Here is a 16,247-nt window from a genome sequence, read left to right on the forward strand (position 1 = left end):
GTTTTGGTGGCCGAGTTAATCTGGAGCAGTGCTTTGGAGGGTCGGCGATGATGAGTGCAGGTTTTGTCCCAGGAAATAATCTGATGCTCTCTCCAGGAGATGACAGGGTTGTGGAGCTGCAGCCACAGCAGGCCCAAAATCAGTGGGTGACGTGAAGAGGTGATCACGAGAAAGCGAATGGTTTCACTATGAGACAGGCCCACTTGCAGCTCGACCTCCTCAGTGGTGAACTGGATTCGTCCCTTTCCAAGCGGTCACCCGTCTATTGCCTCCATTGTGCGTTAAGGGTGAGGCGCACCTGGTCAGAGGGATGGCATTAGCCTTAGCGAACTCCTCCGAGATGAAATTTCCTGCAGCACTAGAGTCGATGAGCGCCACCAAACTCAACTCCTCTCCCTGGACTTTTAATCGTACATCAAATTGAGCACAGTTCTGCGATCGGGGAGTGAACACGTTCAAACTCATCAGGGTGTCTTGTCTACTGCGAGATCTGGTGGGACAGGCTGGTAGCAGGTGTCCGGGCTTCCCACAGTACAGATAGAGCTGCTGACGGACGTGGTGCGCTCTCTCCTCGGGTGTGAGGTGCGTATCTCCGAGCTGTGTGGATGCGGCATTCTCGCATGACGGGATGCGTGAGGGCGGTCGTCGGGCTCTCATCGGGTTGTCCACCTGGATTGACAGCTCCACAAAAGCCGATAAATTTCTCCCCTCATCGCAGCAGGCGAGTTCAGCCTGCAGCTCGTGGTTCAATCCCCTGCGGTAGAGAAGCTTGAGTGGTCTCTCCTCCCAGCCCGCTTGTGCGAAACTCGAGAGCGTAATCCGAGGCAGTACGGACTCCTTGAGCCATGTTCAATAGGCGCTCCTCTGCGCTCTTCTCTTCCACGGGATGCTCGAACACGCTGCGGAATTGAGTCAGGAAGTGCTGTAAGGAGGGGAGCGCGGTGCCATCCTCTCCCCATATCGCGGTGGCCCACTCTAGCGCTCTCTCTGTGAGAAGGGTGCAGACAAACGCTCACTCTTTGAGAGTACTGCATCAGGAAGCCCCGACATTTTGCTGGGTTGCCGTTGAACTTCTCCGGGAAAACCAGCCATGGATTAGCGGCTGAGAGAGCGGCGCACGGGGGAGCCAGTGAAGACACCGGGGGTGTTGTCTCACGTGCCGCTGGACTGGTCCGCCAGTTTTGCAGCGCGGCAACGAGTTCACTTGTGAGCGAGGTAAGGTGCTTAAGCTGTTCGTAGTAGTCCGCGAGTTGTTGTGCTTGAGCTGAGAGCTCCATGGAGAGCTTGGAAATCACTGCTGGATCGTATTGAGGCGAAGTCTTCTGTAATGAGGCGTCGTGAGACTGAGGATCCATTTGCAGTTTTTATTAAACACTCTCGAAATCACAAAAGGCAGGGTCAAACTATGGCAGAGACAATAATGTAGGCAAGGCAAAGACAGAGTCGAGAATAACAGGCAGAAGGTCAGGGCAGGCGGCAAGCATTCGGGAACAGAGGTACAGAAACAGATCAGAACACAGGCAAGAAAACATGGACAGAAAACGCTCAGAATGACAGGCCGGAGCAAGTTGAGACTTCGCACCGAGGTCAAGTTCAAGTTCCTCTAAATAAGAAGTGACTAATTGGAACCAGGTGGCGGCGTAATCAGTCCCGGGTGGTTATGGGAAGTGTAGTGCGGAAGTGGTTAGTATTCCGGCGAGCGTTCCCTCTGGTGGCGCTCAGGAGATGCGGCAGGTGCGGCATTCATGACATGAACAAGGCTGCAACACAATCACTGCTAAAAGATTGCCATCTTATAAGATTGCATATTTTTCTTCACTTTCCCAATATGTAGGGCGTAAATGGGCAGTTTTGCGAAGGTAAGATCATTTCAGAGACAAACACACTCTGGTTATGAAATTTGTGTATTTCTTATTAATAAAATTGGACTTTGAGATTGGACTTTTGATTTTTTGTATGTCTTTAGATATGTAAATACTATTACTACTACCACTAATAATAATAATAATAATAATAATAATAATAATAATAACAGACATAGTATGGCCAGGTCATTGGGGTAACTTGAAGATGTGTTTATCTGCAGATTTAAAGAGACATGGCTTCATTGATGACACAATGGAGCGGAGATTTCCTGAATTCAACTTTAACAAGTTTAACTTCAAGTTCAACCCTTGAAGATGAATCAGAAACAATCACACATCTCATTAGCTTCAGATATCTTACAATTTCTGCTTTCGCTGTGCACCACTGTGCTCATGTCATTTTCCTAAGAGCGCAGCTGGCATCCAGCAGAGATCCTATCGGAATTCTGCTATTAGCAGCTAAAAGCAAGCGAGTGGGTGCAGTGGCAGAATCGGTGCTTAAGATTTTATCTGAGGTTCCTTCACTGTATATAGCTGACAGCGAGAACATCCCCAAGAACCTCCACCGTTTAGTCATAGACAATATCTATGAAGAGCTGCTGTCAATAATCGGAACTCCGTTTGACCTCATGAAGGCTTTCAATGCTGGATCTAAGAAGGTAGAGCAAGCCTTCGCATTTGCCTTTCAGAAGACTCTAGAAGATGAAGATTTAGAGTCGTGTCTGTTTGATCAGCTAGACACGATGAGTCCCTGTGAGGAGAGCACAGGTGATAGTAGAAATGCAGAGTCTATTCAGAACAGCACCAGCATGTCCATGTTACTGCTGCTGAAACTGCTGGCTAACGGTCCTCCATACTCGATTCCTATTGAGGTGCCGCCTCAGGAGCTCATGAATACAGTTCTGACTTTGTGGACTGAGGCTCTGGATGGAGGGAAAAAGGGCCAATTTGAGAAACTTTATAAAAGAATTTTTATCGACCTTTGCGGACGACTTAATATAGAGCAGCTATTCCACATGAGGCTTGCTGAGGAGGACGGTGGGTTTCACGATGATGCCATTCCTAATACTTTGGAGATTTCCAATGACAGTGACAGAAGTTTCACAAGCGTGACGCCTCTGTCTTCTGTGAGCGACTTTCTAGTATCTAAACATAGAAAGACGAAATCGTGGCTCTCCTGCTTCAGCATTTTAAGGTTTATCAGTAAGGTGAACTGCTTTTTTATTTCATTGTGTTATATAAATCTGTAACAGAGAAAGATAAAATGCTGTACGTCGTATCTTGCGTTTTGTATCATGCTCAGAAAATCTAACGCACTTTGAACTGCTTTAGCATTTCTAATCATTTGTTCCGTTCAAGCAGAAATTGAAAAAAGGCAACAAGACAGCGAGCGACATAAAGGATCAGGATCACACAGTAATACTAAACACATCAAAAGGTAAGTCCTGACTTCCTCCGTAACCGAAGAATAAATCTCAAATTTTGACTTTTACGGAATTCTTTCTAACAGCGTCATTGTTTTTAGGTCCATCCTGGAGATGTAAAAGTCCACTGAGTAGAAGTCGTCAAACTTACATTGTCCAGAAGTGCACCTCTGCACGATAAAAAGTCTCACTGGATAACCGAACATGGATTTCATTTAACAACGATCTCAAGATCCTCCTATTTCACAACTGTAAATAAATGCATAAATGAATGAATTTGAATTTGTATAATTTGTTCAGCCTCCAAAGGGGTACTTTAGAGCACATGTTCTTTTTTTTTCATTTATTTGTTTTCCTTCTGCAATGTTGCATTGTATAGTTTTTTTGTGATAAAGTCTTTGCTACACTCTTAATTTGCTGCACAACCAGACTTTTTTAATTCAAACTCATCAGACTCCTCAACAACCAGAACTAAACTGTACCAAACACACACACACACACACACACACACACACACACACACACACACACACACACACACACACACACACACACACACACACACTCGAACACTAACTCAATTGCTGTTTTGCATACCATATTTCAATACCTCATCCAACTGCTCATCCATTCCTTCCTTCCTTCATCTATCCATTCCCTTCCTTCCTACTTTCCTTCCTACCTTCCTTCCTTCCTTCCTTCCTTCCTTCATTCCTGCGTTTGTCCATCCATCTTTACTTCCTCTCTCCCTTCCTTCCTTCATCCTTTCCCTTCCTCCCTCCCCCCTCCATCTATCTCTTCCTTCCTTCCTTCCTTCTTCCGTCATGAAATGACGATAAAACCTTCTCGACTTGACTTGATCTTAATACCTTTGTCTAAAACAATGGGTGTGTAAGTCCTCAATGAAGAAGTCATTACACCACAGTATTATTGCTGAAACCTTTTGCTACTCCTTATAACTACAGTCATCATTTACAGAATATAGACAGGTATATTAAGTTTGCACTAATACAAACAGCAGGCCTTACTGCTAAGAAAAAGCCCCAATCAGACAGAAATCAAGTGACGTTAAACCCAATTAGCAGTCACTGCCAGTCCTACTACGCTCCTGTATCATTTTTAATATCCAACTGCAAATACTGAATCCCATTTTACTGACAGCAAGCAGCCGTTTAGTGCGTAATCTGGGAAGCGGCTAAAAGTAATCAAAGCAATGATTGAATAATTATCTCAAGTGCAATTAATTAAACATGCCAATGAACTCATCTTGAACATCTGTCCTGGTTGCGGTTCTTAATCGCTTGTGAGAATAGCGGACGCCGAACGGGTGAAGCAGATTGCGTGCAATCATCTCCATAACTGCCATTGTTTACCAACAATAATTAATATCGCGTCATGTATAACTAAGCTCTGTCGCCCTGTAATGACCGTGCAGAAATAAGCAGCTTTCGTTTGAGCTCTCAGGAGCGCGTGCGAGACAGCCAGAGGTCAGTCTGGCACTCAGTAACAGTCGCCATATGCTGCTGCGAGGTGCATTTTATGGTGTCTTTCTTTTAACCATCATTCATTTAATTTTTTTGGAAGAGATATTGCTTGGTGCTGGTGGGATGCTTGTTTACACAGACAGGCCGGCCTGCAGCGTTTCGTTAAAGACCCACGAGTGCAATTAGGAAGTCAACATTAGTCACAATCACACTCATATGCCTTGTTCATTTGAGGTCTCTTTAAGATGCACACACACACATACACTCTGGTTATTCCTTTAGAGCTCCGTCATTGAGCATCTATCCAGTCTAGGTGTGGTAAAGTAGGGCACATACCTATTTCTTAATGGGGCAGTGGTGGTTAAGGCTCTGGGTTCAAGCTGCCAAACTCTGTAACGCTAATGAAGGTTGAGGAATCATCTGAACTAACAAAACTAACCATATGATCCATCTCCTGTAGGGAGTGGTCTCTTCTAAGATAACTCCACCCACCCCCACAGTGCACCAGCGCTTACTGAATAGATGAAGAAAATGATGTCAATTTGATAAGATGTGGCCTTCTCAATCATTCAGCTAAACATTAATGTTAGATTTAAGAGCGGCATGTTAAACAGAGCCCTTTATAACCATCGTCAGAGACTACATTTGAGGAGATATCTTTTGTAAGACACGTGTAGGATCAGTGGCATGGGAAAGCTCTTGACCCAGAGTATTACTAAGACTAAATGTGTTTAAAGAAGTGGGCTAAGACTAAGTGGGCTAAAAGAAGTGGGCTGAGACTAAGTGGGCTAAGACTAAATGGGTTTAAAGAAGTGGGTTAAGACTATGTGGGCTAAAAGAAGTGGGCTGAGACTAAGTGGGCTAAAAGATGTGGGCTAAAAGAAGTGGGCTGAGACTAAGTGGGCTAAAAGAAGTGGGCTAAAAGAAGTGGGCTGAGACTAAGTGGGCTAAAAGATGTGGGTTAAAAGAAGTGGACTGATACTAAGTGGGCTAAAAGAAGTGGGCTGAGACTAAGTGGGCTAAAAGAAGTGGGCTAAAAGAAGTGGACTGAGACTAAGTGGGCTAAAAGAAGTGGGCTGAGACTAAGTGGGCTAAGACTAAATGGGTTTAAAGAAGTGGGCTAAGACTACGTGGGCTAAAAGAAGTGGGCTGAGACTAAGTGGGCTAAAAGAAGTGGGCTGAGACTAAGTGGGATAAAAGAAGTGGGCTAAAAGAAGTGGACTGAGACTAAGTGGGCTAAAAGAAGTGGGCTAAAAGAAGTGGACTGAGACTAAGTGGGCTAAAAGAAGTGGGCTGAGACTAAATGGGTTTAAAGAAGTGGGCTAAGACTAAGTGGGTTTAAAGAAGTGGGCTAAGACTAAATGGGCTAAGACTAAGTGGGCTAAGACTAAGTGGGCTAAAAGAAGTGGGCTGAGACTAAGTGGGCTAAGACTAAGTGGGCTAAGGCTAAGTGGGCTAAAAGAAGTGGGCTGAGACTAAGTGGGCTAAGACTAAGTGGGCTAAGACTAAATGGGCTAAGACTAAGTGGGCTAAAAGAAGTGAGCTGAGTGGGCTAAAAGAAGTGGGCTAAGACTAAGTGGGCTAAGACTAAGTGGGCTAAAAGAAGTGGGCTGAGACTAAGTGGGCTAAAAGAAGTGGGCTAAGACTAAGTGGGCTAAAAGAAGTGGGCTGAGACTAAGTGGGCTGAGACTAAGTGGGCTAAGACTAAGTGAGCTAAAAGACTAAGTGGGCTAAGACCAAGTGGGCTAAAACCAAGTGGACTAAGACTAAGTGGAATAAGATTCGTTGGGCCAAGACTAAGTGGGATCCTTTATCATCGTCTGCTCGTGATGTGGAAGATTTGAGCATCATCCTTGAGCAGTATTTGAAAAAAAAAAAGATTGCACAAAACAATAGACAGAATATTAACAAGTCTGAACTGAACCATTATTAACACAATTATTATCTTCAGCAAAAGTGAAAGAAGAAGCCTGAGTCCTTGCAGCAAGCTGATCAACTTTAGCCCTTTTTCTCTGTAAAACTGAGACGTGCAGAGAGTATTAATAACCAATCTGAACTCCTGTCTCTCTAAAAAAAAAAGGCTGCAATTACACGTCTGTGTGCGGAGACACATAAGGGGGTGTGAGGTTGCAGATGGCTTTTAAAAGATCGCTCCGATATCAACAATTTGCATCAGTAATGTCTTTCTGATGACAACTGATATGTAACAGATGATGGTGCTCGAGATGCATTCAAATGCTTTTAAGTGTCTCGTACGAGTCTATATAAAGAGCACAGTGTGAGCTCATCGTGCTCAACATGTCACTTTCTACATACATTATGGCTTCCTGTGCGAAGAGAAAAGAAGCCGCAAGTTTGTGAAAAGCTTTCTAACGTCTCTAAAGCAGACCTTCTACTTTACGTAAAGTCAGTAAATATCAGTTTAAAGTTCTGATTGGAGAGAAAAGAAGAAAGGGATAAAGGAAGGAAGGAGGCGGTGAAAGAAATGGAGGGAGAAAGGGATGGAGGGAGGGAGGAAGGAAGGAATGAAGGAAGGAAGGAAGGAAGGTAGGGATGGAGGGAGGGAGGAACAGAGGGTGGGAGTGATGGAGGAAGGAAGGAAGGAAGGAAGGAAGAGGTGAAAGAGATGGAGGGAGAGAGGGATGGAGGGATGAAGGAAGGAAGAGATGGAGGGAGGGTCGGTGGCAGGGAGGGATGGGGAAGGAAGGAAGGAAGGAAGGAAGGAAGGAAGGAAACAAAGAAGGGGTGAAAGAGATGGAGGGAGAAAGGGATGAAGGGAGGAAGGAAGAAAAAGTAAGAAAATGATTCCCCATTAAAGAGAACATTTCTTAAGCTTTGCAATTCAGACTGCTATATTAAACAAATAAATTAATTAATTAATTAATAAACAAATAAAAATACAACCTCAGCCTTTGCATAATTTTTATTAATAACCCTGAAAACGCACACTGCTCTTTTTTTCCCCCTCTAATAACCCTGACTTCCTGTCTAACAGGAACTTATTTCAAGTGCCAATGCTCACAAAGCTCTTAAGCTAATCCATGTAAACCTTACTGCATGTCCATGTTAAAATCTTCCTAATACATGCTATTAAATGTGGACGTGTGTAAAGTCGCCGCCGCCGCCGCGTTAAAAACGCCACGTGTCCCAGATGACCCGTTCGTTTTTGTGTCCCATAATTCGCACTCCAAGAGCTACAGACCATGAAATTAGCTTTAAAAAAAATGAGAAGACTAAGAACAAGTTTATGTTAATAGTTTCAAAACAGTTTATAGTTCATGGTTTATATCTGGAGGAAGAAAAAAATACAGCACACTAATATTTACTGATGTTCGTGTAAGAATACATGACAAGTGATGAGTTTTAGAAAGCAATTTGTTTTATTGTGATGTAGGAACTCGTGTCCTGTTTCATTTCACTTGAATATTCCTTTAATAATTGCCTCCTATGTAGGACACAGATTTAATAGAAGACAAGCTCGAGGGCAATCACGGCACCCATTGTCTTTTTCACCAAGCATATTAATATCTCCGCAAGCGGCCTTGAGTGACGTGGAGGTAAACAAGTGCTACGGCTTCTGGAAGCTTCTTTTGTGTCTCCAGCACACAACAGCCTTGATTGTTGGAGCGATTAGCATTTTAATAATCAGAGAACGCAGAAGGAATTAACGAGTCGCGGCCTTCAGGAGAGATGAAAGATGAGCCACGTTATTACACAATCAGCAAAGGGCCGGCCGAGTCACTACGGCTTCGGATTAAGAGACGCTCACGATGATTCAAAACAGACTTAAGTGTCCTTTAAATCCCGATCGCTTTTTCGTTGGCCATCTCAGTTGCTGTTTTCATCATCATCATCATCATCATCATCATCACCATCATCATCATCACTTTCGCACATTTCGCTCGTTTGCACTGAGGTGTACCGCACACAAAGCCGTAACATGCGGTGCGCCTACGATTCAAATGGTCGGCCATTATTTCCTGCGGAAATCCTGGGCTCATGAAAAAATACAAAAAAACTAAAACAATCACAAGAGCAGGTGAAAGGCACAGGTTTGGAGCTGCGCGTTCATTTGGCTGCTTATGATGAATAGAGCCGATTGTCATGCTGAAAGCAGCAGGAGGAGTGTGAAAGAGCTGATTAATGGGCCTTGGCTCCTGAATTATGACTAACGCAAATAATTCGGAGCGAAAGCAGGTGGGAGAAAAAGAGAGGAGGTAAAGGAATACTGAGTGCAGCAACAGTGCAGGATTAGAGCGGTGAAACAAGTGAAACAAGCGGCGAGTGCAGGAGGGAGTGGAACTAGCTGACATGGTCATGTAGCGAGAGACGAGAGACTCGGCGTCATTTAAAAGAGTTTTATATCAAAATCGTGTCGATTTTCTCTGACGCGCTTAACGACTGGGAGGTTTATCAGATGACTCCAGAAATCTAAACCATGTGCGGGACGATTCTTTATTTCAACTTCAATCACGCTCCCATTTTGACTGCTTTAATTAACAAATTTGTTCATTAGTCAGCGATTGATTTAACTTATCAACAGTTAAGATGATTTAACTGACACCTATTTATTTATTGGGAATTTATAGACCATGTGTAATGCCCTTTTTATTAGCTGTTAAAGAAAGAAAGAAAGAAAGAAAGAAAGAAAGAAAGAAAGAAAGGAATAGGGAAAGGACATGGACAAACATGAAGCACTGGGAAAGAAAGAAAGAAAGAAAGAAAGAAAGAAAGAAAGAAAGAAAGAAAGAAAGAAAGAAATAGGGAAAGGACATGGACAAACATGAAGCACTGGGAAAGAAAGAAAGAAAGAAAGAAAGAAAGAAAGAAAGAAAGAAAGAAAGAAAGAAAGAAAGAAAGAAAATGGAAAAAACAAGAAGTTAAGAAACTAACAGTCAAAAACAGTAAATTAAAAAAAAAAAATAAATAAATAAAAAAATAAATAAAAAATTGGAAACAGATGAAAATGAAACACCTACTAAAACATAATAACATCGTTTTGTTACACGTCACAAAAAACACGTTTACAATTTGTGCTGATTATTTTCTTCATTCGTTTATCTGTTTCTAGCTGTTTTTAATAGTCCTTTAATACGTTACGTGTTGTTAGATCGTACTAAAAAAATAAGACGTCTCAAACAGAAATACGGGATATTTCGCCCACACTGACAGACAGACACAAGTTTCAGCGACATGATTTTCTTTGTTGTAGCCTTTTAATATTTAAACAGGAAATAGGAAAGGAGGTTATTATTTTTTTTTTTTAAAGCCACAAGCTGGCGTATAACGATTATAGCTCTTAATACTGAAAATCAATCTCCAAAAAAAAGGCAAAATTCTGGACCATAACTTTCCCAAAACAGCTGGAATCACATGGATCAAAGTTCTTCACATAGATCAAAGTTCCTTAAATCCACTATTAGCTAAACAAACGTCTTGCTGATTAGCCAGAATCTAATCTGTCTGATCAGGGGTCTGGTCTGGGATTGAGAGACATCATGACGGTGTATCATCACTGTCCGTTCTAGCGGCGCTACGGAAAATATCGCATAAAGAATTTTTACTATTAAAAAGTGTTAATGAGTTCATTTGTTTAATTAGACACTACCAGTGAGTGATGTATCCAGATTGATAAAATTCATTTCCTAGCTAAAGTAGCTCTGGGAACTGAGCGTCGCCATAGCAACACGCTAGTTATTGCAGATTTGTAGATGTCACACTTATTTTTGTCAGGTATCCCTTTAGGAAAGCGTTTGAGAGGACAGTGAGGATCTGTACAGAGAACGGTATAATAAAAAGATATTATTTTCATGAAGTGAAATTTTCCGTCAGGATTATGATATATCGCACCACTTCAGCAGGTCTTTTGAGGTTGTTCTGAGATCCGCCTCGCTCTCCCATTTTCGTCTTCCTCGATCTGTCGCTCTGATGGTGTCTAAACCTTTCGCTTTTATTACCTCAACCTTCTTCTCTTGTCTTTTACAATACAATAGTCCATGAAATAAAAGATAAAAGATGTGATTGTAATGATTAAGAGAAAATCGTACCTGTGTGAAAGGTTCATTCTGCAGTTTACATCCCAGGGTCAAGAACTAAAAGACCAGGAGAGAGAAAAAAGAAAAAACTAAATATCAACATGGCAGACTGGATCATCTACACCACAAACATAAGCAATGTCAGGATTCAACAACAAACGCTAGCATTCACACACACACACACACACACACACATACTAACATTCACCATCAAACTCCAGCATCCACACACACACACACCAACATTCACCATCAAACTCCAGTATCCACACACACACACACCAACATTCACCATCAAACTCCAGTATCCAAACACACACCAACATTCACCATCAAACTCCAGTATCCACACACACACACACACCAACATTCACCATCAAACTCCAGCATCCACACACACACACACACACACACACACACACCAACATTCACCATCAAACTCCAGTATCCACACACACACACACACAGCAACATTCACCATCAAACTCCAGTATCCACACACACACACCAACATTCACCATCAAACTCCAGTATCCACACACACACACCAACATTCACCATCGAACTCCAGTATACACACACACACATACACACACACACACCAACATTCACCATCAAACTCCAGTATACACACACACACACACACACACACCAACATTCACCATCAAACTCCAGTATACACACACAAACATTCACCATCAATCTCCAGTATTCACACACACACAAACACAACAACAATATTCACCAACCTCCAGCATTCACTAACACACACATTCACCATCAAACTCCACACACGCATGCACACATTCGCAGACAAGCACGCACACACACACATCAACATACAACATCAACCTCTAGTATTCACTCACAACACACACACACACACAACAACAACATTTAGCATATTTTCTATCCAGTTACATATTATTATTTATTAAACATTCACAAACATGCGATATCATCTTCAACCTTGAAAATACATCTCTCTCTCTCTCTCTCTCTCTCTCTCTCTCTCTCTCTCTCTCTCTCTCTCTCTCTCTCCGTGTAAAAAATGTAACCTCAGCACATCCAGGGTGTGCCGGATGGAGCGATAACCATAAAAATGTCACCAAAAATCTTGCTGCCATTTGCATGCAGATTGGATCTGCCAGATTTACACAAAGGTCGTGTGGAGAAGGTGAGGGTTTGTGAGGTGTGACCGGACCACGAGCCACAATGGCTACAGTCACTATGCACCGTCAAGCTTGACACTACCATCATCACAGAAGCACCACGACACGGAGTTTATTGATGAGAGCGTTGGCGAGGAACAGAGATTGTTTTGATAGGACCGGACGCACGGACACATCTGAGTGCGTTTGGACTGATTGAGGAAACGTGAAGGTTATTAAAGTAAAATGAGTGGACCACTTCTTCACTGGTCACCGATACTTCACTATATATTATGGAATGGTGCGTAATATGATGGTACACTATTGTTCCTGAGACGCATTATAACACAATAGAGTATTCAATACTGATAGCTAGCGAGAACATCCATATTGTTTTCTCTGTCAATGCTTTACATAAAATCAGACATGAACTAGTTTTGTGTCTAACCATTAACCACTTTTACTATTTTCATAGCTATTTTCCTGATCAAATAATGACATACTTTAAAGCTTGCGCTGAGTTTCGCTCACACACACACGCACGCACGCACGCACACACAGCAACATTCACCATCAACCTCCAGTACTCAAACACACGCACACACACACACAGCAACATTCACCATCAAACTCCAGTATTCACGCACACACACACACACACACACACACACACACACACACACAGCAACATTCACCATCAAACTCCAGTATTCACACACACACACATATACACACACAGAAACATTCACCATCAACCTCCAGTACTCACACACACACACACACGCACGCACGCACACACACACAGCAACATTCACCATCAACCTCCAGTACTCAAACACACACGCACACACACAGCAACATTCACCATCAAACTCCAGTATTCACACACACACACACACACACACACACACACACACATGCACACACAGAAACATTCACCATCAACCTCCAGTACTCACACACACACGCACACACACACACACAGCAACATTCACCAGTATTCACACACACACACACAACAACATTCACCATCAAACTCCAGTATTCACACATACACATGCACGCACGCACACACGCACACACACACACACAGCAACATTCACCATCAACCTCCAGTACTCACACACACACACAGACACATACACACACAGCAACATTCACCATCAACCTCCAGTACTCACACACAGACACACACACAGAAAAACTCACCATCAAACTCCAATATTCATTCACATTCACAGACACAGACACACACACACACACACAAACTATCAACAGCAAACTCCAGTATCCACTCCATCCATTTCATAGCTATTCTCCTGATCGAGTAACAACATACTTAAAAGCTTATGATGAAACTGTAATGCCCAAAGGACTAACACTCAATTCTTATCTGTTTGACCCTCAATTAAAATCCGTAATGTCGTCAGGGATATTTCAGCAACCATGAAAGGTAAACACCGTCCAAATTTCCTCTAATAAAATATTGTTCTTAGTAAAAACACAGAATTGTCTGATTCCATTGCGGTTATTGATGGTGAGTTCATGTTCCATACTGGAATGGATTTATGTGTGAGCCTGAAGCCTGAGCACCCTCCTGTTTACTGAGACTGAGTCCTTTAGTAAAAGCCCTTAGGCACCCAAAAATCTGGCCTTATGCTTTGACCATCTATTTCCTTTCAAGTGTAAGAATGAACGTTGGAATCAGAGAAGAGGAAAATCTTGACATGGCGATACACTGGGCTGTAAAGATTCAGCTCAAATATTCGTTTTGTCATCGTGCCATATGAGCCGAATATTTAATACTACTTAAAACTAGCTTTCAGCGGTGAAGCTACTTAAAAAAAAAAACAAAACAATGAAAAGCATTTCTCAAGACTTCCACAGATTATTGTACGTAAGCTAATACGCTAAGAGATGCAGCTCAAGCAGGGTTATAATCACCAGGACACAATAATAAAAAGGCTTCTTCGCCATTTCTGTTTTTAACCGATTTCCTTTGGGAACTTTACACAGTGAGGACAGAGACGTTACACCAGCTTTCATGTAAGGCTTTGAAGCTGGGAATCAGGAGCTCATCTGAACATCTGTTTCTTGAATCAATTACTGTCTTGACTACTCAAGGAGCCCTAAAGACATATTTATTTCACACAAAGCTTAAAAAAAGCTATGGTTTATTCTATCTGGATGTTGGTGGTTGGAAAAATTTGATGTTTCTCCTATCGGTGAGGTGGATTTAAGCAAATCAGGTGCATTGGTGCTCATGGTTGCCATATCCATGGTATTTCCATATCTTGTGTGCTGTCAGGTCTGATTGGGGAACGTGTGTGTTTTGTTTGACTGGGGATTTGGGTGGGATTCGAGGGAACTGACTAGTTTTTAGCTCTAACCTGTGGATCAGCTCTCAGGTATCTAACTAGCAGTTGAATAAGATCGGACGTGAAGCCTGGAGATGAAGATTGGACCTTCTTCCACGCAGAACACTGGAATCTCACCTCTTCAAATTTACCTATCTAGACTGTTCTCTTTCATTTAGACTACAGGTTTCCTCCCACCAGGACTCAAATCCAGAGCATAAGACTGCAGTACACTGATTTGTTTTTCTCTGAATGTTTCCAAATGTATGTGTTTGAACTCACTGTCTCACTCAAAGATGATCCACTAGATTGTTTTAAATAATCGTATCTAAAAATTGTTTATTTTAAACCGTCCTAAGGAGCTGAGCCATGGTGTGTGTATGCTGTCATGTTCTAAAGTCATGGCGAAAGCGAGCTTGCATCTTGCTTGGCTGCGGAAAAACCCCAAGTTTAGCCTATGACATTGTGTCAACATGGCCGCTCACACCGTAAACAATCAATACGTTATCACGTATGGGTGCGTTTTAAGATTAAGACATCAAAACCTATGTGACATAAGTGTGTGTGTGTGTGGTGTGTGTGTGACATCACCTCTCCTCATCACACACCCTACATCTCCTCATCATTCCTATTCTAGCTGGTGAATAGCACTCTGATTTGCTTGTCTGGACACAGTGTAAACACACAGAGCATGCTCAGAGGATTGATATAATGACGCAACTCTATTTTTAGCTCCTAACAAGTACGAAAGATGCTTGCTTACTTGTAATGTGCAAATGGATATGACAAATGTGCTAATTCAGATAATAATAATAATAATAATAATAATAATAATAATAATAATAATAATAATAATAATATGCCCTGCGATGGGTTGGCACTCCGTCCAGGGTGTAACCTGCCTTGATGCCCGATGACGCCTGAGATAGGCACAGGCTCCCCGTGACCCGAGGTAGTTCGGATAAGCGGTAGAAGATGAATGAAGGATGAATGAATAATAATAATAATAATAATAATAATAATAATAATAATAATAATAATAATAATAATGTCTAGCTCAGTTCAGTTCTGTCAGGATTTTAGCCTCTACGTCTAGATACAGACTCTGAAGAATTTCCAGAATATTCTGTAACGCTAGGACAAGTTCGTGTCCACAACTTAGTTAGCAGTGGTATGAGATGTCATACGATCGTTAAGCCCAGTGATGTGTTGTATAATGAGAACAAGAGCAGACCATGATCTGAGCCCTGGGGAACTCCTGTTGAGAAAGTGAGGTGATTAAACCGAATCTCTCCAGGCTTCAGTGTAGCATTGATCCTGTAACCACCATGTCAGAGAGGAGCTACTGATGCTTAAGTCAGCAAAAAGGAGATAAGAATCTGGTGATTCCACAGTATCAAAAGAGCAGCTCGCAGGTCGAGAAGGATGAGCGCCGAGGACACAATCTTCCCCTGGCTTATCTACAGCAAACCAACATCGCACAGTATTGGGGTTAGAATAAAAGGGTTGGATAAATGTTTATAGTTATCAACTATTAATAATGATACTTGTGACTAAATTCTAATATTATCCTATGGTACAGTCTGATTGTACTTGATGGAAAACAGCCTTCTCTTGACTAATAATATATTTCTGTTACACTTTTAATATAAATGTAAAAAAAATCATTTTTTTAATATTATTTCTTTCTGTTGCTCTTTGCCATGGATTTCTGGCGTGAAATTTCGGGCCCAGTGTGTAATTGCCAAAGCATTGAAAAGGGAAATAGACTAAAGAAAGATTATCTGTATCTGTAAGATGTAACTACCTAGTGCAAGTTTTGCATCAAGATGAGGTGTGTGTGTGTGTGTGTGTGTGTGTGTGTGTGTGTGTGAGAGAGAGAGAGAGAGAGAGAGAGAGAGAGAGAGAGAGAGACAGAGAGTGAGTGAGAG

At 42.1% G+C, this 16,247-nt stretch overlaps 1 protein-coding gene across 8 annotated transcripts in view; it reads right to left on the bottom strand.

The window, feature by feature from the left end:
* The window catches only part of LOC132841737 (receptor-type tyrosine-protein phosphatase delta-like), a 352,060-nt gene that overhangs the window by 207,631 nt on the left and 128,182 nt on the right, over positions 1 to 16,247 (bottom strand). For all 8 annotated transcript variants that reach the window (XM_060864221.1, XM_060864220.1, XM_060864217.1 and 5 more), the window contains exon 6: positions 10,821 to 10,865. The gene's annotated coding sequence lies outside the window, so the exon portion shown is untranslated. The remainder of the gene's footprint in view (positions 1 to 10,820; positions 10,866 to 16,247) is intronic.

This window comes from Tachysurus vachellii, chromosome 2, assembly GCF_030014155.1.
Source record: "Tachysurus vachellii isolate PV-2020 chromosome 2, HZAU_Pvac_v1, whole genome shotgun sequence".
Taxonomy (NCBI): domain Eukaryota; kingdom Metazoa; phylum Chordata; class Actinopteri; order Siluriformes; family Bagridae; genus Tachysurus; species Tachysurus vachellii.